We start from the raw sequence: 15,790 nt of genomic DNA on the forward strand, positions 1-15,790 counted from the left end.
TGCTGGAGAGTCAATTGCAGTAACCTCAATAAGGCTAGATTGCCTAAAAGTCACTGAGTGAAAGATTATTAATAGTGACTAGGGGCCCAGTGTAAGAATTCATGCACCTTGAAAGAACTGAGGACTCTGAAGCTGGAATAGGCAAAGGGGCAGGTCTCAGACCCTCCTGCTGCAGCTCCTGGTCCCCTGTCTGCTGGCAGCCCTGCTCCCACCACAACTGCTCTCACACACTGAAGGCACAGGCCCCCCTCAAACCACTGCTGGTGCTGGCTCAGATTGCCCTGTTCCATCAGCAGATGCAAATGGGGCCAGTGCTGTCAGTGGGTGTGAGTGGTGGCTGCTGCCCTGATCACCCCTCAGGAGCATGGGGAGGTGGAGAAGCCTTCAGGGGAAATCAGGGCTGCCAGATGCTACTCATACCTGCTAATGGGGCTGAGTGATTGGGACTGGCACTGGGCAAAGGCAGAGGGTGTAAGCAGCAGCTCTGGCATGGGCTGCAGGTGTGAGCGGGGCCAGCACCAGGAGTAGGTGTGAGTGCCAGGCAGGACCATGGTGCATGGCTGCAAAGAATGTTTAGTAACCAGCAGAGGCTTTCTCCAATGACAGCAACTAGCACCCTGCCTTGGTCTGGTGCTCCTCCCTGCTCACCTGCTCCACCATCCCGTCATGGCCAATGCCTACCATGTTTCACACATGTCCCCTGATAGTCAGCACACCTTATGGAGACTGGTTGGTTGTTTCGATTGTTCCACCATTCAGTCTATTTGCATATTAGCCTTTTATTATATTGGATGAAGCTGAAACAAGGTTGAATCTTGGAAGAAAATGCCTTTTCATTTAGGAAGTGAAGATAGTAAGGAGCAATAAGATTGAGAATACTGACATGAAATGAAAAAATATATTTTTTAAAAAATTAGTAGATATAAACAATTTAGCACTGCTATTGCAAATTGTTGTTAGTAGATTCACTTTAATTGTTGTTTTTGGTATTTTACAGGAAACCAATGATAGTTGCCTTAATGAAATTAAAGTTCTACATTAAAAAAATCTAATACAGTAACAAAATATAATTTATAAACCATATTTCACATCTAATAGCGTTTGCTATAGAAAGTTGTTTACAAAGATCATTTAAAATTGAAGTAATGTTCAATGATTCTCCATGAATTAAATGATGATGGGAAATGTAACACTTATTTTAGAAGGAAAAATGCTTTATTGTTCTTATTTAAGTGGATACAATGAATTCCATAAAAATTTTTAATTTTGTTTAAAATTGGTAATGTTGAATTAGAAGAATAAGTAATGTAAACAGATAAATATTCATCATTGATTTTTATGCAAGTTCAGAATAAAACTAAAGATAATATTTTAAATGTAATTGAATAAAATAACTACATTTTATAATAAATATAATTGATAATTTGGCAAATTCAAAAATATCATGTAAAAACAAAATGAATTAATGGTTATATTTATGCATGCTTGCAAAAATCAGTTGGGGTTTATAATGTGTCAATTTAAATATATTTGAATTTTAATATATAGGATATTGAAATTTTAAAAAATATTTGGGAGTATAGCAGAATGCAGTGTAGAATTATAACTTCTCAAGATAGTTTACAGATAAGTTTTGTTGCTTATATTTTCTACCAATCCACATACTTCATTGTCAATTTTATATACATTAAATATTATATTATGTGATATTACTATTTTTCATATATATGTCTGTATATGCTATTTTTAAAGGGCAAATCTTCACTATTTTTAGCACAGCATAATGGTACGTTTAATAGTTACACAAAACTAAACAACATCAAAGCATATTTCCCCAGCTTTTAATCAATAATTGGTTGTGAAAGACTTTTGAATTTGAAAAATTTGATCCTCAGTATATCTGGGAACATCTGAAGTGTTCTTGCTTTGAGTTAAAAAATAATCTGATTCCCCCAGAACTCCAGTACTCCAATAGTCAAATATGGCTTTTAGTGTCTGGCATAGTGTGGATTCATGTTGTTCTTCTGACTACAGTCCCTGCCCAAGTTAGCTATGACTTCTTCTCCAGGTCCTCATGTCTTTGGGGAAGTCTATGTGTCTGGTGGGAAGACAGACAAATAGTGGCTTCTTCTTTATTTTATAATTGATTAGGGGGACTCAATACTCTTAAATATCTGTTTGATATTTGCATATTTTTTTTTAATTTTTTTTAGGTCTTTTTCTCACAAATTGGCCAATGCCATTTAAAAAATATATTGATGGTATTTTATAGAATAACATTTTAAATTTGAATGACAATAAAAGTAAAATGCTTGCCCTAGGGGGGGGGGGGAAATATGTATCATAATTTACAGATTATTTAAATATTCCACAATTTAACTCAGAGAATCAATTATTAAAGAAACAATTTTCTCTTAATGGCCACTTTTATTAAACAATTAGAAGTCCCAAGTTAATAAAATCTATGCTTTGGCAATAGTTATAATGAGCTGTGTGTTTTATATTTATTATCTAATATTCCATTCACTACTTAATTGAATGACAAAATCTGGTATTGTTTCAGAAGATATAACTTGTTCATGGTCACATGTCTATTAAATGGTAAAGCCAAAATATAAACATAGATCTGACATTTCAAAGTATTTCATCTTCCCACAATGATAGGATGCTTCCCTTCAGAAAATATAGCTCCTGGCTAAATTTCTACAATATCAGCATTTAATTTAATTACTAAAATTTCACTGTGTTTCAAAAAGAGAGATGCAATATTTTTCAAGTTAAAAGAAATTAAGTTGATGCTTCTATGAGCAATGTTAGATATACCTCCAAAGATTATTAAGTATATATAATAGTTTAGCAAATAATTGTTCTCTTGGTGTCAAATATATTAAAAATATAACCTGAATATTGTTAACATTTTTGTCATATTTATCCTATATAATCACAACGTAAAAAATATTATTTGGTTTGGGGGAAACAGAATGAAAACTTATAAAAACATTCTTATCTTCACTTAACCCTAACCCATTTGAAAAGTATCTTTAATATAATTGTGTCATTAAATCACAAAAATGGAAATTATGTTAACAGCAGGATGTTATCTCTTATTGAGGGTGAGCAGCAGGGTTGCTGCTAATGAGAACTTCATCAACTTACCAGTAAAAGGTCAGTCCACAGAGCTCTCTACCCAACATATCCCGAGTAGTCTTTTTTCCCCCTTTGATGGCATATCACAATGAAAAGCTAGACTTATATGTGGATATATCATTATGAACCACTCTACTTGATAAGAAATATATAATTTTAACATGTCTGTTGAAGTTGGTACATATTTAGAAGTTAATTTCTTTCCCTAAAAGGAATATTTGGCTTGTTTTGTTGACTTTTTATCATTGCTGTTGTTTGTTTTTGATCTTTTGATATTATATTTAAACTAGAGGCCTGATGCACAAAAATTCCTGCAAGGGTTTGGCCCTTGCAGTCTTGGCAGCTTGCCTTGGCCCTTGCAACCCAGGCTTCATCCAGAAGATTGTCTGGAAGGTCATTCAGCTGTCCAGTCTATTTAGCATATTACCCTTTTATTATTATAGACTAGAGGCCCAGTCCACAAAATGTTTGCCTTGGGGGTTGGGGGGGGAGAGTGAGGGAAGATCCCCTAAGCTAATTCTGCACCCTCTCACAACCCAGGACCACTGGCTCCTAATTGCTCACCTATCTGCCTGCCTGATCACCCCTAACTGCCCCCACTGCCAGCCTGGTCACCCTGAATTGCCCCCCCCTGCTAGCCTGGTCACCCTTAACTACCTCCTCTACCAGCCTGGTTGTCCTCACTGTGCCTCTCTACTGGCCTTGCCGCCCCACGTAGCCTGCTCTCAGTCATTTGGTCGCTCCTCACTAATGCCCCTTTTGTTTTGGTCTCTCCATGCAGCCTGCTGCTCAGTTGATTGGTCATCTGTCACTAACCCCCTTGCCAGTTTGGTCATCCCATGCATCCTGTTTGGTCATCTGTTTGGTTGTTTCAGTTGCAACAGTCACTTGGGCTTTTATATATATAGATGGGTCCTTGGTTCAAGAACTTGGAAGGGATAAAGGCATTTTAAACATTGGTTAGGGCATGGATAAAGATAAGGCTTCATACAGACTGATCTAATTCATATTCTTGTTCTACTAGAGGCCCAATGCATGAAATTTCTGCAAGGTTAGACTTTCCTTGCCCCAGGTGCCAGCACTGGCTGCCCTCTGGCATCTGGGATTGGGGCTTCCCTTGGTGGCCTGGGCCTCCCTCTCCAAGGAGATCATGGGTGGATGGCCGGGTCCCCGACCAATCACATTGCACCCCCTTTGGCTGGCCTGGCACCAGTGGGTGTCATAGCGTAGTCATCTGGAAGGTCATTCGGTTTAATTAGCCTATTATGCTGTTATTATTATAGATTACTTTCCTGCTCTACAAACATAAAAACAATAGTGTAATTAAAATAACCATTACTGGTATTTATTGTGAGGTTATTTCTCCCATAAACTAGTCCAAATGTCTTATAAGCACCTTTTATTTTATATTCACAGCAAGCTTATAGCAATTATAAGGATTAGTTTTCATTTGCTTTTCTGCAGATTTTTGAGGACTGCCTTGAAGTACATAAGAGTTCACTGAATATCTTACCTAATAATAGATAAACATGTAAATTGACTGTACCTTTGCTACTCCCATAGCAAATCAGAGTGAGTATGCAAATTAATTCCCCAAAAGATGACAGTTAATTTGCATACATAGATGCCCAGCGCCTGTGTCCCAGGAACATCTGGCATCCAGGTCACTGTGAGGTAAGACCGCATGGGCCCAGAACAGCCTGGGAAGGGCCTGAACCAGGGGGCTCCTCGACAGGCCAAGCCTGCAATGGGAACAATGAGGCAGGAGCAAAGCCTGTGATCGATAGCAGGGAGCTGGGGCTCTGCTCCTGCGATCAATTGCAGGGAATTGGGGGTCCAATCACAGGGAGCTGGAGGGCCCCTGCCCAGACCTAAAATTTTGGCCAGAGGCTTTCTGCCTGGGCAGGACCCAGCCTGTGATTGGTGTGAACAATAAAGGGAACACCTTTTCTGATTGCACATTGGCTAAGCTCCCTATATGCCACTGATAATATTCTTAGTAACTCGGGTAATAAGAATCCAAAAAGGTGACCTAGGGCTTTTCCACCACACTTCTGGAGAAAAAAAACTAAGGTCCGCTGCTGGTGGGCTAAGAAATGTCATATCCTGCCCTAACTGGATTGACTCGGTGGATAATGCCTCAGCCTGCTGACAGCAGGGTCTGGGTTCGATACTGATCAAGAGAATGTACCTCGGTTACAGGCTCCTCCTGGCTGGGGCCCAGGTCAGGGCTCATGCAGGAGGTAACCAATCAAAGTGTTCCTCTCACTTTAATCTTTCTCTATGTCTCTCCCTTTCTCTTCCAAATTCTCTAAAAATCAATGGAAACATATTCTCAGGTGAGGATAAAAAAAAAAAGAAACAAAGAAATGCATATTCTATGAAAGACACATCTTGAAAATGCCTAAAGAAAGTTTGTCATTTTTCATGGTGAAGGGACTGGAGTCCTTGTTAATGAAAACACCTTGGTGGCTCTGGTGACTGGCAGTGGCCTCAATATGTGAGAGGGGGCAGGTTGGGCTGAGGAACCCCACACTGCACAGTGCATTAATTTTGTGCACTGGGTCACATAAAGTTTAAATTGCTTTAATATCAAATATGTTTTCAGAGTCTTGTTCTCCCTGTTCTTTTGGCACTCCCATGATTCTGATGTTGGTGTGCTTGAAGTTGTCCCAGAGGCTTCTTACACTATCTTCAACATTCTGGATTCTCTTCTCTTCTTGCTTCTCCTGAAGAGTGTCCTTTGCTTCTTTGTATTCCAAATCTTTGACTTGATTCTTGTGTTCTTCTAGTCTGCTGTTGAGTCTCTGTATAATATTTTTTATTTCAGTCAGTGTATGTTTAATTTATAGTTGGTTTAATTTCTTTTTCATATCCTTGAGGGTCTTGTTAAATTTATTGGCCTTTTCTAGGAAATTCTTGAAAAACCTTATAACCATGGTTTTGAATTCTATATCCATTCTTTTGTTCTCCTCCATTTCTTTTGTTTGAGATCTCCTTCCTTTTCTTGGCATTTTTGCTGCTTGTGCAAAAGCAGCTGTGTGGAGCCTGGGCTGTGAGGCGGAGCTTTCAGGGCTGGGCGGGGTCTCAGGACATCACTAAGCTGGGGCTTGGCTAACAGCATTGGCTGCTGTCAGCCCTCTCTGCCTTTCAGCGTTTCTAAGTCCCAGTGTCCCTGCGCTCCCTCATAGTAAACGATGATTGCTGCATACACCTCTGCCAAAATGTCACCCTCACTTTTGGACCCGATGGTCAACAGATCAGCTTCTCCCCATAGGTGTCTGGGTTCCCAGCGTCACCCCAGAAACTGGATTTCAAAGTGATCGGAAGCCTATTTCCCTTCTGGTTGAAAAAAAAACACGCACGCCCAGTGCCCGCCACCAGCCTGATATGTGTGCCTCCGTACCTAGGCTTTTCAGCTTTGCAGCACTTGTGCTTCTTTCTCTTTCAGCCAGCTTTCTCATGGTTTTGAGTGACAGACATTTTGTTTTTTAGTTGTAGTTTTGAAATTGTGCAAGGCGGCAGATTAGTTGTTCACCTACACGGCCATCCTGGTTTTCCTCTGCATTCTCTTTCTTTAAAAAAATATTTTTATTGATTTAAGAGAGTACATTAGAGGAAGAGATAGAAACATCAATGATGAGAGAGAATCATTATCGGCTGTCTCCAGCACACCCCCTACTGGGGTTGAGCCTTCAATCTGGGCAGGTGCCCTGACCTGGGAACTGAACCATGACCTCCTGGTTCATAAGTCTAGGTTCAACCACTGAGCCACACCAGGCAGACTGTATTCTCTTTCAAGTGTTAATTTCAAATAGTTGTACTTTAGAAAATCCTTAATAACTATCTTCTCAATTACTCATTCATTCAATCCATTCAGTATATATTTATTTTGCATCTATATATGCCAAAAACTTTTCTAGTTGCTGCAAATGCATCTGAGAATTAAATTCACACTTTCATGGTGTTAACATTCACCTGGGAGCAAACAGAACATAACAAGTCAATGTATATTGTATAGGGGTATTAAGTGCTTTAAAAAATAATAAAGCTGCTTAATAGCATGGGAAATAGAGGGATGGTGTGAAATACTATTTTAGATAAGAAAGCATTTAGGCAGAGATCTGAATAAATGAATGAATGAAACATTCAAATACATAACGAAGAAAAATTCAAACCATAGGAAATATACATAAATGTAAAACCTGTGATTTGGAAGCAGGTTTGGCATATTAAAGGATGTCAAAAAAGACCTGTGACTGAGTGAAGAGACAGGAGGTATGGTATGAAGTGAAAGAGGTGGTCCTGAGAACAATCATGCAGGATCTTGTATGCCAGGGTGAGGGCAAGAATGAATTGGGAACTTATGGGAGAATGTTTTTTTTTGTTTTTTTTGTTTTGTTTTGTTTTGTTTTGTTTTGTTTTATCAGAAGAGTAAAATGATCTAGTATATATATTCATTTAAAAATGAGCACTGCTATGCTGAAAGTAGCCCTGCTATAAATTAACTTGAAAAAAGATAATTGAGAAGGGTATAATTATATATATATATATATATATAGAGAGAGAGAGAGAGAGAGAGAGAGAGAGAGAGAGAGAGAGAGCGCGCGCGCGCGCGCGCGCGCGCGAGCCTAATATGCTAAGTGTCCAGGCTGATGGTCAGCTATTCAACCAATCAAAGCGCATTATGCTAATGATATATTAAGGCTGCTCAACTGCTCAGTATGACATGCACTGACCACCAGGGGGCAGACGGTACCACCAGTAGCTTAGCTTACTGCTGGGGTCTGGCTAATTGGGACTGAATGAGACAGATCAGATACACTCTGGAGCCCACCTGCGGTCCCTGCCTGGCTACTCAACCTCCTATGTCACTCCCTGGCCCCAGTAATGCACCGATGGGGTCCCTCAGCTTGGCCTGTGCCCTCTTATAATCTGGGACTTTACAGGATATGTCAGAAAGCTGGTTTTGGCCCAATCCCACAGGCCAGGCTGAGTGACCCTACTGGCGCATGAATTTGTGCATCAGGCCTCTAGTTCTAAAATAATATGTTAACTAGTGACTCATTCAAGTTATACATTTTTTTTCATATCCAATCTATTCAGCAGAAAGCTATAAGAATATAAATCTCTATCTACCCATCTGTTTTTTGTGTTTTTTTTTGTATGCTTAAAGAATAGTTAATAATGGAAAATATCACATAATTATTGGTCCCATAGTTTTTAAATAGGAATATCCTTATTAATATTTCAGTAATGTGGTTTAAAAAATAAAATGTCAATAAGTTAATTATACCTTAATAATGCTCTCAAACATGCTTTTTTTCTTCTTTATTGAATAAAGTATTACATATGTGTCCTTAACCCCCCAATGCCTCCCTCCACCACCCCCCACTCATACTCTCAATCCCTGGTGTCTGTGTCCACTTGTTAGGCTTATATGCATGAATACAAATCCTTTGGTTGATCTCTCCCCCTTACTCCCACCCTCCACTACCTTACCTCTGAGGTTTGATGGTCTGATCAATACTTCTCTGTCTCTGGATCTGTTTCTGTTTATCAGTTTATGTTATTCATTATATTCCACAAATTAGTGAGATTATGTGATATTTCTATTTCTATGACTGACTCATTTTGCTTGGCATAATTCTCTCCAAGTCCATCCATGCTGTTGCAAATGGTAGGAGTTCCTTCTTTTTTATAGCAGCATAATATTCCATTGTGTAGATGTACCACTGTTTTTAATCCACTCATCTGCTGATGGGCTCTTAAACTGTTTCCAAATCTTAGCTATGGTAAATTGTGCTGCTATGAACATTTGGGTGCATATGTTCTTTCTCATTGGTGTTTCTAGTTTCTTGGGATAAATTTTTAGAAGTGGGATAACTGGGTCAAATGAGAATTCCATTTTTAGTTTAGTTCCATTTTGAGAAAATGCCATACTGTTCCCCAGAGTGGCTGCACCAGTCTGCATTTCCTCCAGCAGTGCACAAGGGTTCCCTTTTTTCCACATCCTTGCCAGCACTTGTCTCTGCTGATTTGTTGATGATAGCTATTCTGACAGGTGTGAAATGGTACCTCATTGTTGTTTTGATTTGCATCTCTCAGATGATTACTGTACCCATCTGTTTTATTAATGTCACAAAATAAAAGATAAACAACTATATATATTTTTAAATTGAAGTGAAGAACACTTGTCAATATGTTTACTTTTTAATTATTCTAGAATAATCAACATAACAAATGCATCTTTTAACTCTAGAAAATGCTTTTTTCATACATTGATTCATTTTCTGTCTTCGAGGAGAACTGTTGTGATTTAAATTTATATTTACTGCTATTTATATTCTCCACCTTTTACTTTTAAAACATTTATTTATACTAAACCTCTTTTTATGTCTATTTTATAACTGCCTAATTAATTTTGATTGTACTAAAGTGAAAAATAAGTAGGCACATAACATAGGCACTATACTGTCAGCCATGCTTTCCCAGGTACAAAGCATCAAATAGAGCATAATATTTCCTTTCCATGTTCTACTGTTTAGTAGGAAATAAAATATTAATAGTTATAACAGTATATAAACAGTGAAAAATGTAAGATAAAAAACTTCTTTGATTAAGAAGCTGTGGACATATTGAGATGGTTCTTACTTTAAAATAGACATATTTAGAACTATGCAATAAAATCCTTTCTCTCTCTCTCTCTCTCTCTCTCTCTCTCTCTCTCTCTCTCTCTCCCTCTCTCTCTCTCTCTATATATATATATATATATATATATATATATATATATATATATATATATATATATATATAAGAGAGGAAGGGAGAGGGATAGAGAGATAGAAACATCAATGATGAGAGAGAATCATTGATTGGCAGCTTCCTGCACACCCCCTACTGGGGATTGAGCCTGAAACCAAGGCTTATGCCTTGGGCTGGAATCGAACCTGGGACCCTTCAGCCTGCTGGCTGACATTCTATCATTTGAGCTAAAAGGCTAGGCCATAATTGGCAAACTGAGGCTCGCAAGCCACATGCGGTTCTTTGGCCCCTTGAGTGTGGCTCTTCCACTAAATACCACAGTCTGGGCGAGTCTATTTTGAAGAAGTGGCATTAGAAGAAGTTTAAGTTTAAAAAATTTGGCTCTCAAAGAAATTTCAACCATTGTACTGTTGATATTTGGCTCTGTTGACTAATGAATTTGCAGACCACTGGGCTAGGGGCAATAAAATCCTTTTTCATCTATTGCTAAAAATAGAATGTTTCTTCAGATATGTCATATACATACATATTATAGAAATGTGAATATATTAGAAAGTCTGTAAATATACATATTTATTAATGTAATATGAAATGTTTGTTTTATTGCATAATTCCAGGTTGTGTCTATTTTTCAAGAAAACTGAGCTCAGAAGTGGATCTCAATGAATTTGTATCTAAATAAGGGAAGATATTGTTCACCAATTCAAAAATGTCAGAGAAAATTCCCCATAGCAAGGAGGTTATTTAATAAATAAAATATAAAAAGAAGATCTAAGGAAGATCTGCAATAATTTGAATTATTTGTAATATTATTTGTTTTAATCATACAGGCAAAGAAAACTATAATTAACATATGTAACTAAGTAAATCAAAGAAGTTTTATAGTATTTCCAAAGTAAATTATTTGGGGCTTGTACTGTATTGAAAATTGATTCTTTTTTTTATATTTTTTTAATAGGAACTTGGTCACTTGGCTATTTAAAAAAATATATTTGTGTTGATTTCAGAGAGGAAAGAAGAGGGAGAAAGAGATAGAAATAATTAGAGAGAAAATTGATTTGCTGCATACTCCATACCTATCCCACATTGGGTATCGAGCCTGCTAACCTGGCCTGTGCCCTGACCAGGAAGCAAACCATGACCTCTTGGTTCATAGTTCAATGCTCAACCACTGACCACTGAGCCATGCTGGCCCTGTGCTTTTGATTTTGTTTTTTAAAGAAAGCCTGAGCCCAAGCTATTTCAGAATCTGTAATGTTTGGTGCTTATATATTAATTTGTGTTTACCTAGTGCTATTACTACAAAGAGAAACATATTTTTTAAATAAAACAAATTTAAGTATAAGAGGAATCTCTTACACAAGAAAGAATATGATTCAATTTTTGTTTGTCTGTGTGTGTGTGTTTACTCTGTTTTAAAGGATGAATTTATTGGCTTGCTTTTATTTGTATGAGGATAAATCCTGTTTGACTTCATATTTGACTTCTTATTCAAATGGCTTTGTAAGACTAACATGTTTCCCCAAAAATAAGACATCCTCCAAAAATAAGACCTAGCGCATGGAAAGATAAGATATCCCCTGAAAATAAGACCTAGCATAATTTTGGGAGGAAAAATTAATATAAGACACTGTCTTATTTTAGGGGAAACAGGGTAGCTATAATAAATTTTAAATTATTTTAAAGGTAAACAACAATGTGGGAAAGCATGATATATTATTTCTCTCTCTACCCAGGAAAATTGGGTTACCATTTTCCCCAAATTAAAATAATAATGATTGAGCATTTATTATTAGTTTACTACAATTTAAGCATTGGGTAGGAACATGCTTGGAATTAATAATCCCTCTCAATAGATCAACTAAATAAATACTACTGTCATTTTCATTTTACCAATAGAGAGACTGAGGCTCAAAGAAGATGGGTCCTTTTCCAAAGATCACATAGCCATGGAGAGGTAAACATTCTATACCACTAACTGTTTTTGCATTTTCATGGAAGTATAGCTGGTTTTCCTTTTGAATAAAACCATATCCTTACTGAGTACTAGCATCTCTGCTCTTTTAACCAAGTGTTTATACTTTCAAAAGAGATAATATGTGTTCTTAGCTTTGGCTGCCTTGAACATCGGGCTGCCTTCTAGTGTGCTATTAGCATTCTTCTACAAGTCATCTCACTGGTGCTGGCTTCTCTGAAATCTGGTCCACTATATTTTTTGTTAAAGTCTTTCAATGATTCTGTATTGTGTTGAGGTTGAGGTGACAGGTTTATTTCACTCAATATATGAGATACTTGCCAAAGATCTGAAGAGAAGCACTTGAATCTACCATCAAAATTTATATTTTAATAGTGCTCTCTAATAATAGGCTTTTTACTAGACTTCTTTAAGTGCAAAACAGTTTGAATAGATTATTATTGATTTTTTAAAGATCCCTTGTTTTATGGTCCCAGCAGAAATATCTGAATGGTGGGAAAAAAGAAATGTTAAGCTTTGGAAATCCGGTCATAAACCCAGCCATTATTTTGTGATAGAGATTACTATAAATAGTGTCTATTCTAGGGAATCTGTGGTTATCTAAAAAGGGGAAGAAACAGAAGGGAACCAAGTATTTAAAGATACAGTTCAAAATCCAAAAGATACACAGATATATTTGAATCATAGCATGGAAGCTGATCAGGGGAGAATATATGAAGAAGAAAGCAGTCAGAATCATTTAAAAGTCAGGTAAATGATATATATATTTATCCCTTGAATGCAGTAAAAGTTATAGATAACCTTAGTAAAAGCTGACCAGTGCAGAACATCAGGTAAGTAAGTTGGAAGTGAATGTATGGTGATAGCAGATACCAAAAATGCTTACCAAATATTTAATACTAGAGTCCCAGTGCAAGAATTCGTGCACAGCAGTGGGGGGTGTCCCTTGGCCTGGCCAGAGATTGGGGTTGACCTGCTGGGGGAAGGACCATGGGAGGTTTGCTATGGGAGCACTGACCACCTGGGGGAAGCTCCTACATTGAGTGTCTGCCCCCTGGTGGTCAGTGTGTGTCATAACTACCAGCCAGTCAAGTGGTCATTCAGTCCTAAAGGTTGCTTAGGCTTTTATATATCATCATAATAAAAGACCAAGAGGCATCACAACTGAAACAAACAGTCACCATGAGGGGACCCCCTACAATGATCGGGGGCGTGGCCAGCTTTCAAACTGCGGGTGCCCCTCGGGCAGGCCAGCCCAGTGCTCCAGAGGGGACCCACATGTCAGACTCTCTACCCTCATGAGCCCGCACCTGGCCTCACCAGCAGCTGCCACTTTCCTCAGCCATCAGCCAGCCAGCACAGAAGGAGAGGAGAGGTGAAGGTAAGCTGCTGGTACAAGTGAGATCAGAATCACAGATTGCCTGCTAAAAGCCTCACAGTCCCACCAAAAACCAGTCCTATAGATGATTCTCCGTGTGCCTCCCTGCCCCATCTCTGCCAATGGGACCAGGCCCTGACATGCCTTCCTACAGGTTGCCGTCATCTTGGGAAGGTCAATGCCCAGCTGACTGCCCAGATGCCATGACAAAGAGGTCATGGAAGGTCAAGACACTGCCTCTGGTTGAAGCAGGTTCTGTGGGAGCAAAGGGACCAAAAGAAATAGCTATGTCCAACAGCCATCTAAATGCAAACGTGGTGTGCAAATTAGTCATTGTTAGAGCTGAATTTAGTATTGGTGTGCCCAATTTTAACCAGAACCCTCAAATAGACTTAACATGTTGATAATTCACTTTACTACAGAAAGAATGAACAAAGATTCTTAAAATAAGCAAAATATTTTGCATCTCATGGTACAAAATGTTTAAATATCATTGAAAATAATCTCTATGCGTAAAGGGAGTTGATATTAACAAAATCTAATATATCCAATTCAAAATGTCATTCAGAAATGAATCTACAATGTAAAATCAAAGTATGGGATCTAGAGTTTGGAAAAAGGAACTTTATTTCACTCTACCTGCTCACCCCTCAGCCTTATGCTTTGCACAAAAGTCTCAATAAAGAGATAGAGCAGCCAAAACTGGTTTGGCTCAGTGGTAGAGCATCGGTCTGCGGACTGAAAAGTCCCAGGTTTGATTCCGGTCAGGGGAGTGCAAGTTGGTTGTGGGCACATCTCCAGTGGGGGTGTGAATGAGGCAGCTGGTCGATGTTTCTCTCTCATTGACATTTTTATCTCTCTATCTCTCTCCCTTCCTCTCTGTAAAAAATCAATAAAATATATTTTTAAAAAGAGAGAGTGAGAGAGAGAGAGAGCAGAAGGAAAAATAATACCTCATGGCACTGAAATTTATCTGTTTCTTCAACAAATATTTATAAAAAGTTGTTTTAACTTTGTGCCTGTTTTATAGAATCACAATACAGTTCTGTCCCCATCTTCAAAGGACTTGAAGTCTCTGTGAGTTTCTTGTAAGGTAAACATGTAAACAGCCAAAGAAGGAGCAGGTTCCAATATGACTCTTATTATAAAAATTACTGAATAAGAAACTGTCCTCACTCTCTCTCTAGAACAAGAATTAAAAGGAGCAAATAAATATAAAGAATGAATCTGAGCTCCTTTGAGTTTCCCAAGCCTCAGGGACTAATACAGGTTTTGTGAGGCCTAAAGTTTACTGAACCTGAAGGACTAACTTTTTTTGGGGAAAGGGTACCTTTTTAAAATTAAGGTTCAGGAATGACTTTATTTAGAATAAGAAAATAAATTACAAATAACTGTAGGCTTGGGGAATCTGTCCCTTTCTCCTTTAAATCATTTCAGACAGGTTACCCAAAGTGCTGCTGATGGCAACTTGCTTGCTCTCTCCCCCAGAACAGATCCAGCCCTCACAGGGGCTCTTTTAATTTTATCAAACTAGTAAATACATAAGTTCATAATCTATCTTTATTTTCCCTAATAGGTGTGTAGTGTAGTGGTATATCATTGCTATTTTTATTCTATTGTTGACACTATTATATTATAGATGTCTCCCATTTCCCTCTCTTTATTCTCCTCCACTCAGCCCCTCCCCCACCTCTGGTCATCACCACACTTTTGTCTATGTCCATTTCCCTCCCCTCTGACCTCTGTCAGTCCCTCCCATCCTATATAATAAAAGGATAATATGCAAATCAACTAAACAGTGGAGCAACCAGTTGCTATGATGTGTACTGACCACCAGGAGGCAGATGCTCAATGCAAAAGCTGCCCCGCCTGGTGCTCAGTGCACTCCCAAGGGTGGTGGTAAAAGCCTCTCCCACCTGCACTGCAGGCAGGCAGTAAGGAGCAAGGGTTCCCAGACTGCAAGAGCTCTGGACTGTGAGAGGATGTCTGACTACCAGCTTAGGCCCAATCCCTTAAGGCAGACATCCCCTGAGGGTACCACCTCCCTCAATACATGAATCTCGTGCACCAGGCTTCTAATAGTTGAATAAAAGAGCAAAACTACCAAATTTGGAGATTTATATCCAGTTTCTTTAGGATATGCTGAAACTATTTTTTTGCTATACTGGAAATGATCTCTACCAAAAGAATTAATTTGAGTCATACTCTGGGAAAGAATAATAGGTAGTTAAAAATAATAACTGCTGCTAGAACTAGTAAATCAGAAATGTCACAATGCAAGCTTGACATCTGGGACATTGTGATGGTCAAAAACTAAATATTTAAAACCATAGACAGATAATGAAACTGATCTCAAATGGGAGAAATGTTTCTCTTTCTACCATCTCTCTGTCTATCTAACTATCTAATTGCTATCTATTTATCATCTATCTATCTATCATCTATCTTATATTTTTTGTTGAATCATAGAAAGTTTTAGGGGGAAATAGAAATACATTTGACAAGTTTGCACTTTAATTTCTTTG

Source organism: Pipistrellus kuhlii, unplaced genomic scaffold, assembly GCF_014108245.1.
Source record: "Pipistrellus kuhlii isolate mPipKuh1 unplaced genomic scaffold, mPipKuh1.p scaffold_m20_p_2, whole genome shotgun sequence".
NCBI classification, from domain to species: Eukaryota; Metazoa; Chordata; class Mammalia; order Chiroptera; family Vespertilionidae; genus Pipistrellus; species Pipistrellus kuhlii.